General features: G+C 44.6%; 1 long non-coding RNA gene across 6 annotated transcripts in view; it reads left to right on the top strand.

Annotated features, from left to right (window-relative positions):
• LOC147208052 (uncharacterized) overlaps window positions 1-7,052 on the top strand; it is a 66,418-nt gene extending 59,366 nt beyond the window's left edge. For 2 of the 6 annotated variants that reach the window (XR_015100536.1, XR_015100537.1), the window contains 2 exons: window positions 2,479-2,560; window positions 3,754-7,052. This is a non-coding gene — a long non-coding RNA (uncharacterized LOC147208052). The remainder of the gene's footprint in view (window positions 1-2,478; window positions 2,561-3,753) is intronic. The other 4 variants (XR_015100539.1, XR_015100538.1, XR_015100541.1 and 1 more) reach the window with 4 other exon arrangements.
• The last annotated feature ends 6,280 nt before the right edge of the window (window positions 7,053-13,332 follow it).

Genomic DNA, 13,332 nt, shown 5'->3' on the forward strand with positions numbered 1-13,332 from the left:
AGATCCAGCTCTGCACCTAACAGCAGCTGAATCCCATCTCCACATTCAGAACCCCAAAAAGATAAAATTGTAGTTAGCTGACTATTTTTCATTCATGTTCGCTTTTATTTGTGTCCAAATCAGCATGAATGTAATTTAAAAAATCTAAAAAGAGGTTTAATTTTATTGACTCCTCAGTTTCTGGCTTGTCGGTCTTGCGACAATACACTTGGTCGCGCATCAAGTGTTGAACTGCTTGACAGCATCCAGAGCTGTCTCACAGGACCAAAGTAAGTGTGTCCATTAAATACACATGAGAATCTAATTAGGGCCCCCCTTGCGCAGGAGTCTGGGAGGTCAGAGTCAGAGGGGACCCACCCTGTAAAGACAGGACACCAAGTGAGCACTCTGCAAATTAATAGAGCACGGCCAAGTACCACGGTGCGATTTTGTGACAGGAATGTCAAGTGGTGACTGCTATCCTTAAATGGATTAGCATATGCAACGCGTGCCCCCGCAAAACATTATTTTGGTATTTTAGTCAATTCTAAATAATTGTAAAATGTTTCACGAGTCCTCCAAAATGAATGAAGGCCCTGTTGAGTTTTAGCTCGCCGCCTCGTTCGTCTTCGGATGAATGATCAATTATTCTGAACTCGATTAGCATCGCGGATCATTTTGTTAATCCGTTCGAAATTGAAGCGGAGAGTTGAGCCTTGACTACATTTCCCATTATAATTAGCTTGACGATAACACTTGATGAATTACAGCGCTCTTTTCTTCCTCTGCTGTCTGTCACATGAGGTATGAGCGCCGACATCATTTTCATTCGCACAGTGACTGATGCCATTTAAATGACACCTCCTCCGAGCAAAGTCTTCAGGACGACTCTGAGGAATGGGAATTCGACACTAATTGGTATCACGTAAATGAACGGCGTCCCAATTTGAGAACCATGACAAGGCGATCTTGAAAAAAAATTGGTCGCCAGATTGAATACACAAGCCTGAAACACGACAGTCGAGGTTTCGACCACATCTGTTTATTTTACGGTGGACAAACACAATGCCAAAGAAACAGCAAAACGTTCAAAAGTTTTTGTGCCACTAAAGTTTTTTTTAAACATTAAACGTTGGTGCCTGGTGGTCCAGAGATTAGCACGTCGACCTCACAGTGCAGAGGTAGCGGGTTCAATTCCAGCTCCGGCCTGCCTGTGTGGAGTTTGCATGTTCTACCCGGGACTGCGTGGGTTTTCTCCGGGTACTCTGGTTTGCTCCCACATTCTAAAAACATGCATGGCACACCAAATTGTCCCTCGGTGTGAGTGTGAGCGCGGGTGGTTGTTCGTCTCTAGGTGCCCTGCGATTGGCTGGCAACCGGTTCAGAGTGTCCCCCACTTATTGCCCGAAGACAGCTGGGATCGGCTCGGGCAGCCCCACCCCCTCACCCTTGTGAGGATAAGCGGATGGAAAATGAATGAATAAACTCACACACAAACAAGGCCAACTTCGAATTATCTAAATGCTGAAAACATAAGTACTCCCTGTTAACTTTTATGGATAATAAAACCCGTATCCAATTGTTTTGTATTGCCCATATTCATACATATCTTATGGTGATGTCAGGCCATCTCAAGTGTTTTGTACACCATAAACTAATTCTACTCCATGGGAACAACTACATAAGGGAAGGTCTCACACACACACACACGCACACACACACACACACACACATGACTCTTGACTTGACTAAACAAGGACTGAGACAGCAAACGATGAACCAACAGGGACAGAAAGAAACCAGGAAACTTCAGTCCAAGCAACTGACGACATAACGAGTATGATCTGGACAAGACACTCGTGACCGAGGGAGCTGATTGGACAACACAAGGGACCGGCCGGCTTTAAGAGCACAGGTGGACACGCGCAACGAGAAAACTTGACAAAACTAAACTCGAATCAAAACCAAAATCGACGCAAACCCAGATCGTGACAATCATCCAAAAAAAGCGAAAGCAAGAAATTTGTTCCGCGGTGCAGACACCCTCACATTTTCACTGACATATTTACCCGAGCGGGACAGGGACTCCAATTCCAGAAGCGCGGCAAATGAATTACATTATGGATTATTATGTAATTATGGCGCGCACCAAAGTCTGATAGAGCAGGGAAAATTGAGTTGTGAATATTTCATAATGCAAAGCACCATCTTTGTTGAGGAAATTATTTAGGGATCGCATGGTAATTTTCGGCGGAGGTAAAGGTCGATTGTGAGGCACCGGAGAGCAATAATTGGAAAATTCCAGCAATCCAAAAGGAGTCATTCAAGGATGAACACGGCAGTCGTTCACCGGAGACATCATTACTCCTCAGTGAGACAAGAGCACACTTTGCAGCCATCAAACCCCATCAGCCTATTGCCATTATAGGTTATTTACTTGACATATAAGTCACACTCATGTGACACATATTTACAGTACCGGTACTTTTTTGTCTGCAGATGAGCTGCTCCTCCTCATGCTCCAGGCACAGGATCCAAGGAATGCTTTGGCATTTCGGAAAGCTGACTTTGGGCAATGCTGGTAGTGACTATGTTTAGACGCAAACCATTTTTGTCGTACATCGCATGAAATAATATCCTGATTACCAAGAAAAAAAAAATGGCTTAAGGTTGGATAAATGTGTCACTTAATAGCAACTATGACTGGGATGTCAAAGAATAATTTTGTCGCCTGTAGAAAACATATGAAGGACTGACACTTGTGAAAAATGCCATCTTTAAAAGGCAAATCTAAATGTCAGAGAGATAGATACTTTACACAAAAGGAGCCATGCCTTCTGGGCCTCGAACACAAAAAGGCGTGAGAATCCGATTTTTCCCAGTTGATATGAACTGCAATTACCCGACATCAAGCATACAAAGTAGCTCGCTCGCATTTATGCTCACATAGCCTGGAGATGAACACGCGTGCCTCTGCAGCATTACTCTGGCAAACACAACAAAAGGATAAAAAAAAAATTCTTATTTGATGTCACTCTGAAACGAGCACAATAGTGTTATTGAGAAGAGAATCACATTCGTACGCATACAGTATACACTCCCTGTCCGCGACATTTAGCACACCTGTGAAATACGATGAGCTTCAATTGCAAAGATGTGTCAAAAACTCTGCCTTTGCCAAGATGCAATACTTGACTGACACAGAGAGATCATGTTTATTAGAGCGGTTTTAATGTAAATTGATGTAAAACTGCAACGCATCATACTAAGAGGTGATTCTGATATTTGGTCTCCTTGCTTTGCATCACCCTAATGAAGACAAGCGCTATAGGAAACGACTAGGGGTTGGGTTTGCTGCATGGGGGTGGGATGTGAGGGGGGGGGAATATGTGTACATGTACCTACACATTACACCAAACGTACATATCTACAGATGCTTACTGAATGAAAATGAAGCAACGTGCATGTGTGTTTTGGCTTACACTTTAGCAAAAAAGTTGATTACTTTTCATCCCCTGTTATTATCTTGAATATAAGATAAGATAAGAAAACCTTTATTAGTCTCGCAACGGAGAAATTCCCAATGGAACGGATTAATGGCATTTCAATTCATTTGAATGGGGAAAGTTGATTCGACATACAAGTGACATGAGAGATGAGCTTGCTCAGCTTGTCAGCTGTAAATTCAAATGTTGGAGATCCTTAAAAGTCACCTCATGACTGGTTTTGTAGAACCAACCTTAAAACTTTGATGTTTTTTTTTTCTTTGAAAAGGCCTCACGTCCGTGACATCATCACCCAGTCCAAAGCGCACGGAAAATGGATGCAGGCTCTGTGCGCGCTCTCGGCCCGGACAAGACAAAGAAAGCAAAATGCCCCATTTAATGGAGGTGAACATCCGTAATGTTAATAAAATGTCAAAGAAGTGTATGAGACAACTCTGGATGGAAATATGAGCAGGGGCCTGAGCGTGAAGAGACGGACCGCCGTCAACAACGTCCCCCAAATGACGGCAGCGCCTAGGAAGCTTGGGTGCCGAGCGTTTCTCAGGCGACGGACGGTGAGGAGGACGAGATGGCGACAGCAGCGAAGGAGGCATGCACATCCACTGCAGGTTTTTCCTCTTTTAATGGGTGAGGTTGTGTGTCAGGTCAGTGGGAGCCAATTTTAACGTCGAGCGGCGGGGTGTCAAGGTTTATCTTAAAACACGACGGAGACCCACTGAGCCCTTCTCTTAACATGCAAATGAGACAGGAACAAATGTCCTGTCACTTCGGGGCGGCTTGTCCCAAAGTGCTTAACAGTCTTCCTCGTCAGCCCCCTCTTTTCAGCCTCTTCAATTGCTTCAAATCCCATCCGGTGCCTCCCTCACTCTCTTATGTTCTTTAAATGAGCTTTCCAACTCCACTTCTTTCTTGCAATTCAATTTTACAAGGCCATTATCCCCGGTGTAATGTGGAGGTTAAATATATCGGGGCAGACGTTATGTGAAAATAATTAGTGCTAATGAATAATGCATTCATTCCGCCGATGAAGGATGGTTGTCAGGGTAATGCGGGACATGGGAGGGGCCCCTCTGACAAATTAAAATATTTAAACACTCTTGTATAATATTACCGAGTCTTTCAGTGGTACCTACTCCTCGACACCAAGAGGCACCGCATTACTCAAGCGCAGCATCTGTCCCATTAAAGGGAGATCTCGTTCCCGCCGCACACTTTTCACACATCTCCACAAAGCTAATCATGGCTACTTCCTGCAATAATCACTTGTAGGATGGAGCAGAATCTCGTCGACAGCCTTTGTCTGCCTGCCGGATTCTATTCCAGCCCTCTTTATTTATTGCGATGACACACATTCGGCCTCCATTTCGATCTCATTCTGCGCCCGTTATGTGACACTGAAGGACGTACATTTTAAATCATCCAGTTTACGGCGGCATGCCGGCCAATTGGCCAGCTCAATCGACAATGTTTGGACCAGAAGGTTTTGGTGAATGATAAACGGGAAAGCATTTCATTTGACAGGATCGTTAGAGGAGGCCAAAAGTAAGTGACTGTGATGGGAAATGTCATGACTTTAGCTGCACAACCGCAAAGCTTGTTTGGTTTCATAACCCATCAGCAGCAAAGTGAGTTTTATTTGCAAATTCTATTACAGGTCGTGAAAAGAGTATTACAGTTGGTCCCCCGTTTACAATAGAGATAGCTAGCTAGCTAGCTAGATACATCTGTTATTTGAACTTCCGATATACGCGCGCACACACACACACACACACACACACACACACACACACACACACACACACACAAAAGTTCAAGTCCAGGAGCCAAAAAGCCTGTCCCCACAATAGTTTGGCTTTAGCTGAAGGTGCTTCTACTCAACCGGCAGGTGACTGAGCTCCCAGGAGCTCATTTGAGGTTGATGTATTTCAACACATATTAACTCATTCTCAAGCCCTTTTGGAGGGCAAATGAATCAGACGAAACAAAATACAGCCGTCGAGATGGGAATTTGTTTGACATACTGTACTTGGTAAATACACCCTGGAAAATGCTCGAGCAAAAATGACAAAAGGGGATGTTGAAAAAATAAAAATCATCCAATGGAAAACTGTGTCTCTGAACGTGGAGAATCCCACCAGTCATAAATTGTGCATTTTGATGGCTTCTGGAGGAAAATGGTGGCCCTTATCAAAAGGCTATAAGCACTGAAGTGTTCCGGCTCTTTCCCTGGGGTTCGGCAAAGGCGGCAACCGCACACTCTTTTTATGAAGCTCATATTGTGGCGAATGGAGCCATTTTGATTTGCTTTGTAAAACAGGCCTAATTACGGCGCCTATAGTGAGCGAGGCGCACGTCGAACAGGAAGTCGCGCTACAAGCTTGTAATCTCGGCCACTTTCCCCTCGTCTCTACAAACACTGATTACATGGGGGACTTTAAAAGGGAAATTACACCAAAACAATTTAAATGTAATGTTGCAGTCATACGTACGGAGGGAAGAAGGATGGACAAAGATATGGCCGCATTAATAATACATGCTTTAATTAAGCAGCAGGGAGCGCAAGGAGCAGGATCAAGAGATGGCGGAATGCGGAAAATGGGGGAAGCGGCCCGAAAGATGGCAGGAGGAAAAAAAGGCAGCCCGAATGACAAAGAATGTCACCAGGTTCCAACGTGGAGGGAGGGAGCGAGGATGTGTTCCATTCTGCGCTTCAGAACCAGTAAATATGCAAAGGCTTGATCAAGCAGAGCTTTGCCACTCATTGACATGTTGCACGGTGAGCTTTCATCCATCCAGCAATCACGGCGGGTCTGTGCGGCACCTCCGACACACCATAACGCACGGGATGGAAAGCTGCTTCCAGTCGGAGGAATTCTTTCAAAGGTTGGAAAACTGTTGAGTGTGACAATCCCAATCTCACTTCAGCACCTACTGATGCAAATACAGTAAGACAGTGGGTGCTAATCTTGGAGCGATTGCAGTCATCCTTCGCCACATCGCGCTTCAGTGCTTTGTGGGATTTTCCAAAATACTGTAGTCATAACATATATATATATATATATATATATATATATATCATATGGAAAAAATGCAGCTCTATCGGCACCCATATTGTTTCATGTTGATGCGCAAGACATCAACCAATGAGAGCACAAGTGGATTTATCCTGTGAGCTGATTGGCTGAGCATCATCGCAGCCTTACCCAACACCTTCCCTTGTTGCGTCTCGCCTACTGTGTCTTAGCATTGTTTTTGTGTTTTTGGAGTTAAGCGATAACATTTTTGATTACTTAAGCTGATCAAAAAAGACCATTGTCTGGTAAAAAATAAAATAAAATAAAAAACCTTCAACCTATTTCAACTAATAAGAAGACACAATGAACATCATTGCGAGACCCATCACCATGTTTTTCTCCAATTTAAAATCCTCAGCTCCACCGTCAGCGCCTCCAGCAGAAGAGCCTCCAAGTGAACCTAAAGCCTGTACGAGTCAAATGAGAACCGTCTTCGACGCCATCAAAGCTTCTCTCTATAAGGTGTTATTATTAAAGATTGAAATAAATATGTCGACTGTTGTAATCTTTGTCTCAAATATGTAAAGTATAAATACCGTTGACATATTTTAAACATGCTGGTTCCCACAAACACATACACAAGATTTCCTTCATCCGTGTGCAATGAGGATTCAAATCGCAGTGTCAGATTTTGAGACAAACTTGAGCAGTTCCACTGCATCGACACGGACGTAGCCGGATTTGAAATGTTAAAGTTGAGCGGCAATCATTAAAACCGAACCTACGTAGCTAAAAACCCAGAACAAGTGATTTCACTCTTTCCTTCCAAAGTGTTTTTCTTCCTCTTTATTTGCAAGGAGACACGCCGCACAAAGGCCCTCTATTCCCTGTCCCCTCACAGTGGACGTTAACACCAGGATGCTAGCTAGCATTGTCACACTCAGTAATAAATTGTGGGGAACATTGATAAACTAATGCAATTACCTGCAGGCCACGGCAGTCAGCTAATTTAAAGATACCGGGTCTGTTCATGGGGTGGGAGGCGCCCAATAGGCCCCAAGGGTGAAAGATGGCGCCTTTATTACATCGGAGAGGTCAGCTTGGTAGCACTGTATTAGGATTGATCTTTTGATCCCTGTCTTAAACACACACACACGCACACACGCACACACACACTGTACACAGGCTACGTGGATGCCGCGAAGGGTTAACGCTGCCAGCCAGGCAGTCTAATTGAGCGCCACACATCTTGCAGCACAAACAGGAACCTTGAGGGTCATAACAAGCCAGCCGTGACTTATTCACATAATAAACCAAGCAGATATCTTAATGAGCCATTGAGCAAGCCAGAGGAGGAGGCGAGCGGGGGCCATTAGACCGCCTGGACCATGGGTACATATTTGTATATCTGCAATTGCCCAATCATTTGCATACGTGACTTGCTGGAAGACGTGCGAGTGGACCCTCGCATCCTGGGCCCCCACCACACGACGCCAACTACCTGGTCCTCGCTCAAAGAGTCATCAAGCACGGAGCTTGTACTGATAGATAACAACTGACACAGTGGAGTTGCACCCCCTCACACACAAGAGAGGCCAGCTATTTTTCCGTAGTTCTACGACACTGTAAAATACCCCGAATGTAATATGTCCTTTCTCACTTGCCGTACAGTGATGCAACATGACAGTCTAAACCCGACTGTAGGAATCTAAACGTCGCCTAATGTGCCAAAACTGCGCTCGATGGTCAGCAGAATTTATGTTGTAAATATATACATCGCTAAATATATTTATCAATAATATAAATATATGTCTTTATTAAACGGTCACATCGACCTCTGAAAATATTAGAATGATCGCCAGTTTTAGGGATTTTAGGATGTTTTCCTCTTCACAGAGTAGCTCGCTACAAAGCTTAGTCACTTGACGAGAGAAGGGCATCATCCGTAAAATACAAAACACATGACATGTTTTGTAACATTACATAAAACCAAATTTGAAAAATGTGCAGGACTCTCGCATGCAAACATCGACATATTCATCGCGTATACGCCTGCCGACTGAACCTTATTTTGAGTAACGCCGTGATTGGCTGTTTATATTTTTAATGGCTTAGGGTTAAGCAACTCAACATTAATATTTCACAACACAAAAGTAGTTATTATGATCAAATACAAAACTTTTACAATACAATACAAAACAAAAACTTTACTTTCAGAAATCCTCAGCATGGTGCGCGGGTACCGAGAGACAGACAACACAGCCAGCTTTCTTCACCAGCTGGATTGTGTCCGTGGGTGTCCGTAGGCACTTTGTTATATTCTCTGACTGTACAGTAGGTGGCAGTGTTGCTAAAAATACTGTTGAGATGAAATGGCCTGTTAAGAAAATACAATGTTTGGCTCCACCCTGGCTTTGTTACTTTGCCTCCTGAAACCACATACTTGACCCGGTTAGGGACGGACGAAAACCCACTTCCGTCCTTGCTTCATCCATCCCTTTTGAAAAACGTCTCGTGCTCCGTCCTCCTTCCCAGGGACAGAATGCCCACCTCTGCTAGCAACAACACCGATGCCGTTGTCGATCTGAATGAACGCTTCTCATTACAACTGCGCTTGTTGGGCGCTGAGTATAATGGGATTTTTTTTTCTTCTCTTTTTTATGTGTGTACATTAAACAGCTAATTACAGTGGCCTCGTCACCTTCTGCCTACAACAACCATTTCGCTTACATGGTCAGTCTAGTGACATTTATCCTAAAGTATTGTTGTCACGCTTTCTGGAGGAGTTTATAGTTGACAGATATGCACAAATTCAAGCATTGCCGAACGCAAGTCAGGCTACTCTCGTTATCGGACAGCTATCCTGCACACATTCTCTGCAATGCTCAGTTGCCACTAATCAGATGGTCCTGTGGCCAGAGGTCAAGGGTCAGAATTTAATGTGACCTCTGACAGATAATTAAATTGCCATCTTTAACCTCAGTAACAAGCTGTCACAGAGCATCGGATTGCATGCTGCAAATCACAGAAGCGATCAATGTGAGAGCAAGCGGCACAAGCACGTTATCACTAATGGAGTTCAACTGTCCAGTGATCACGCCAGCGTACGGCCTCATTGCACTCACGGTGGCGGCAACCAACACGCTCGACGTGGCACTGACAAGGCAACTGTGGCAGTGAATGCGTGGTCGAGAACCAGGCAGGGATTGCGCTCACAATGGGAATTTCATCTCAAAAGAACAAAAGGGAAAGTCAACTAGGCACAATAACATGGGGCTTCCATGCTTGAGGCGAGAGAAAGTGGGCGTGAAAAACGAAGTCTCGTTTCAAAGCGCGTGTCAGTGATGTCATTGTCACGTTAACGAAGGGGAGGGGAGAAACGAAGCCTCGTTCGGGGCGGTCCGTATCGATCGTCACGTGATCAGGTACAACGAGCCTCTCGTTCGCTGATGACGTATCACAAGGGTGAAAATGGTTTGAATCTGGCGCCAAAGCAGAGCGAGTTGAGGTGTTCAGAGAGAGAGAGAAAGAAAGAGAGAGACAGAGAGAGAGGGAAAGCGAAAGTCATAGATTTTGTTCTGAGAGAGATTAAGAGGAGTGTTGTTTTGCAAGTTATTAATCTTGAGTTAGTTATTACATTCAGTTCGTTTGTCAGTCAGATAGTGATCCATTCATTCATTTATAGACCCGGAAAGTAATAATAATAATCATCATCATCATCATAATAATAATACACTGTAAATATCTGATAGGCAACTTAGTATAGCATCGATTGTACTTGTATGTAGTATCTAACATGCAGGGACATGCAATCAGCAAACGCTTTTATCTTTCATCATCATTGTAGACGATCACGAGGCTGGCTGCGAGACGGAGATCGCATGCGCTCTTCTGGCGGCACACAATTATGCCGGAGTTCACCGCTCAACACTTGAGTGTGTCCAGGGAGTCGTTCCTCGACATCTGCCGTCATGACAACCCCGCCCCCTGACATTGTTGGTGCCAGAATCTGGCCCAACAAATAATTGGGGCCAGTTTCAAGCACCAGAGGTGGAGCCAATTTCGGTAGTGGAAAAAGAAAGAACTGGTGCTAACCTGGGCCCTGACCCAGAACTGGCACTAGCACGAGTACGAGCGCGGTGGTAAAGGGCCTTCAAAGGCCAGCAGGTTAAAATGCAGGTTCTTGGTGGAGGTCCAGTGAACAGAATTTGCGGTCAACAAGCGGAACCATCAGATAATCTGAGGTGGACTGAGAAGCGGGCTTAATCCATCTTGAATTTAACGTGCGCGCTGGTGCGTGGCAAGGCCTCCTTCACATGAGTGCAGATGTTGTGCGAGAACAACAATGTGTCCCCAAAGTCACATGATGCTGAATGACGATGCTGATTATGATTTAGGGGCTGCTACTTTTGTTTCAAACCGCGCCTGGCTTTGTGGCCAGGGGCCCTGTGTTGTTTAAAGGGGGAGAAATACTAAATTAATCATGCTTTGGCTACACTTGCTGGAGAGCGAAATTTGCTTATGGAAGCCCATGATCACATCAAATATTAATGTCTTTACAGAGGCCTGGCATCGTAGCAGTGGGGGCATTTAACTTGAAGGGGGCCGGGGGGGTGTGGGGAGGCGGGGGGGGGGGGGGGGGGTCAATGAGCAAATTACCTTCTTTATGTTCCTTACATGGTTGAATAAAGGACAAGTGGTTTGTACGTACATGTGGACAATCCAAAATTTAGAGATTCTGATTTGACTGTTTATCAAAACTTGCTCTTGTATTTGACCTTAATTGGCGTGCAAGGATGTTTTTGTGTTGTGAAAAGACCGAGATGAGAATCAAATGAATCTGAATAAATGCACAGGAAAGTGTGCTATTTTATGCACGAGCTGCATCTCCAGACGAGCGTGTTCTCAAGCCCCCACGGGCTCCCATTAACAAAGTTTTTTTTCCCTGACAAATCCGTTTGAACAAAAGAATCCCTTTTAGCCAACATAACTTCATTTACCTTTTCGGTTTTGCTCAACACTAGCCCCAAAGTAAATAAATGTCTCTTCTCATCTTTTATGTCAATTCTCTCCATGGTAGAAAATCAGTTTTGACAGTTTGAAGTCATTTTGCATTTTACAAATCAGATCCAGTAAACGACGCTGTACTGAAAGAAGTGTGTCGCATCATGTCAGGATTCCTATACTGGAATGTCGAGTAAGACTGTGCAGACCTACCTCACTATTCACAGCCGGCAAACAGCCAAAACGAATCTAGAATTATTGCCATTGTGAAAAAAATCTAAACAAAACAACCCTCCATCACCCACCCCCCAAAAAATCTTCCAAAAACACTGATAAACATTCAAAGGGCGGATCACAAATCCTTTGACAATCCTTTTTGCTTTCCCTACGGTTCAGTGTAAAGCAAACTTACCCTTAATTGCCATTTAAACCCGTGAGTGTCAACAGGTGGGCATATTAGCTGGCCTAACATTCAAGGGTGTGTAAACTTTTGATCAGGCCCATTTAGGTGATTTCCGTTGTCACTATGATTTCGAGAGGCCACGCACTCGCTTATGTAACCACAAATAGCTTCAGCTTACGAGTAGCCTTCAACAGAAGGAAAATCTTCAGCATGATCGGCCATATTGTCTGCCCAAAAAATGTTTTGCCAATATTTCACAACTTCCGCAAGGGTAAGGAAACATACGAGCGCGACTGTAACTTTGCAACATGTGTGGGAATGTGGCAAATTGTGTGAAGCCCGAGGCCCCCGCGACAAAGAAAACAACGCCAATGCATGCTTGCACTCCGACAGCAGAAGCGAAAAAAGCACGACGGCTTGTTGGGAGCACAAACGAAGCGTGATGTTTTCCTTTGCCTCATACATGCAAAGGTTTGGTGACGCCACAGTCGGTAAATGAGAAGGCGGGAAGGGGGGCCTTTAACACCCCCTCACTGAGACGGAGGGATGAGGCGAGCTGCACGAGGCGCTGCTGCGGAAAGCTTAAATGATGAAGAGCCCAAATTGTACACGCGCAAATCTGATTCCTCACAATTATATCGGCAAGCCAGACAAGGCGCCGAGGGTGGTCCGGGAACACTTGAAGTGCTCCGGGCTGATTGCTTTACTTGTGCTCTCTTCTCCAAGGCAGAGGAATTGTTGGGAGGCTCTTCTGCGGGGCGTCTCTGTTGGTGCCAGGCCACCTCGCACAGACGCCAAGTTTAGCCACGCATAACAAAGTTCCTGCTGGATTTGTAAGCAGGAGACCGAAGCGATCAACAAACCTAACCTTGTGTTGCGGACGTGAAAGCGACTTGCATTGGAAATGTGACGTGGACAACCTTTGTGACTAGTCCTCTTGACGTTTCGGAACACAACGCTCGATTTTTGAGTTCAAAAATAGCTGTGTGTTAAAGTTGTGCGCCTTTATCGATCGGTGGACATACACTGAAGCCAATCGCAGGCTTTTCTTGTGAAATCTGATGCTGTTCTTACTTCTTTGTCTTGAATAATGACCAAAATAGTAGGCCAACCATTTTTGCCGTTAGAGGGATTTCATCAGGTCTTCATTATGCAACATGTCTCAAGCATTACACTAAAAAAAAAGTTGTACAACTTCTTGTTAACGCATACATGACATATAACTAATAGCTGACCCACAATACTCAGGATTTCAGAGGGAGTTTTCCCTGAAGGTGACCAGAGAATTTGAGGGCAGCGTCGGCGAGAGATGGGAAAAGGATGCTTCAAAGATGCTTCATGAACAAATACTTGTATTTTTTGACTCATCTGGAAAACACTGTTGCTTTCAAGAAAGGGGTTTAAGAAACGTCAAAGCAGTGTGCTT

The sequence above is a fragment of the Hippocampus guttulatus genome, chromosome 3 (assembly GCF_054856545.1).
Source record: "Hippocampus guttulatus isolate MCC_2025c chromosome 3, RoL_Hgut_1.0, whole genome shotgun sequence".
Lineage (NCBI taxonomy): Eukaryota > Metazoa > Chordata > Actinopteri > Syngnathiformes > Syngnathidae > Hippocampus > Hippocampus guttulatus.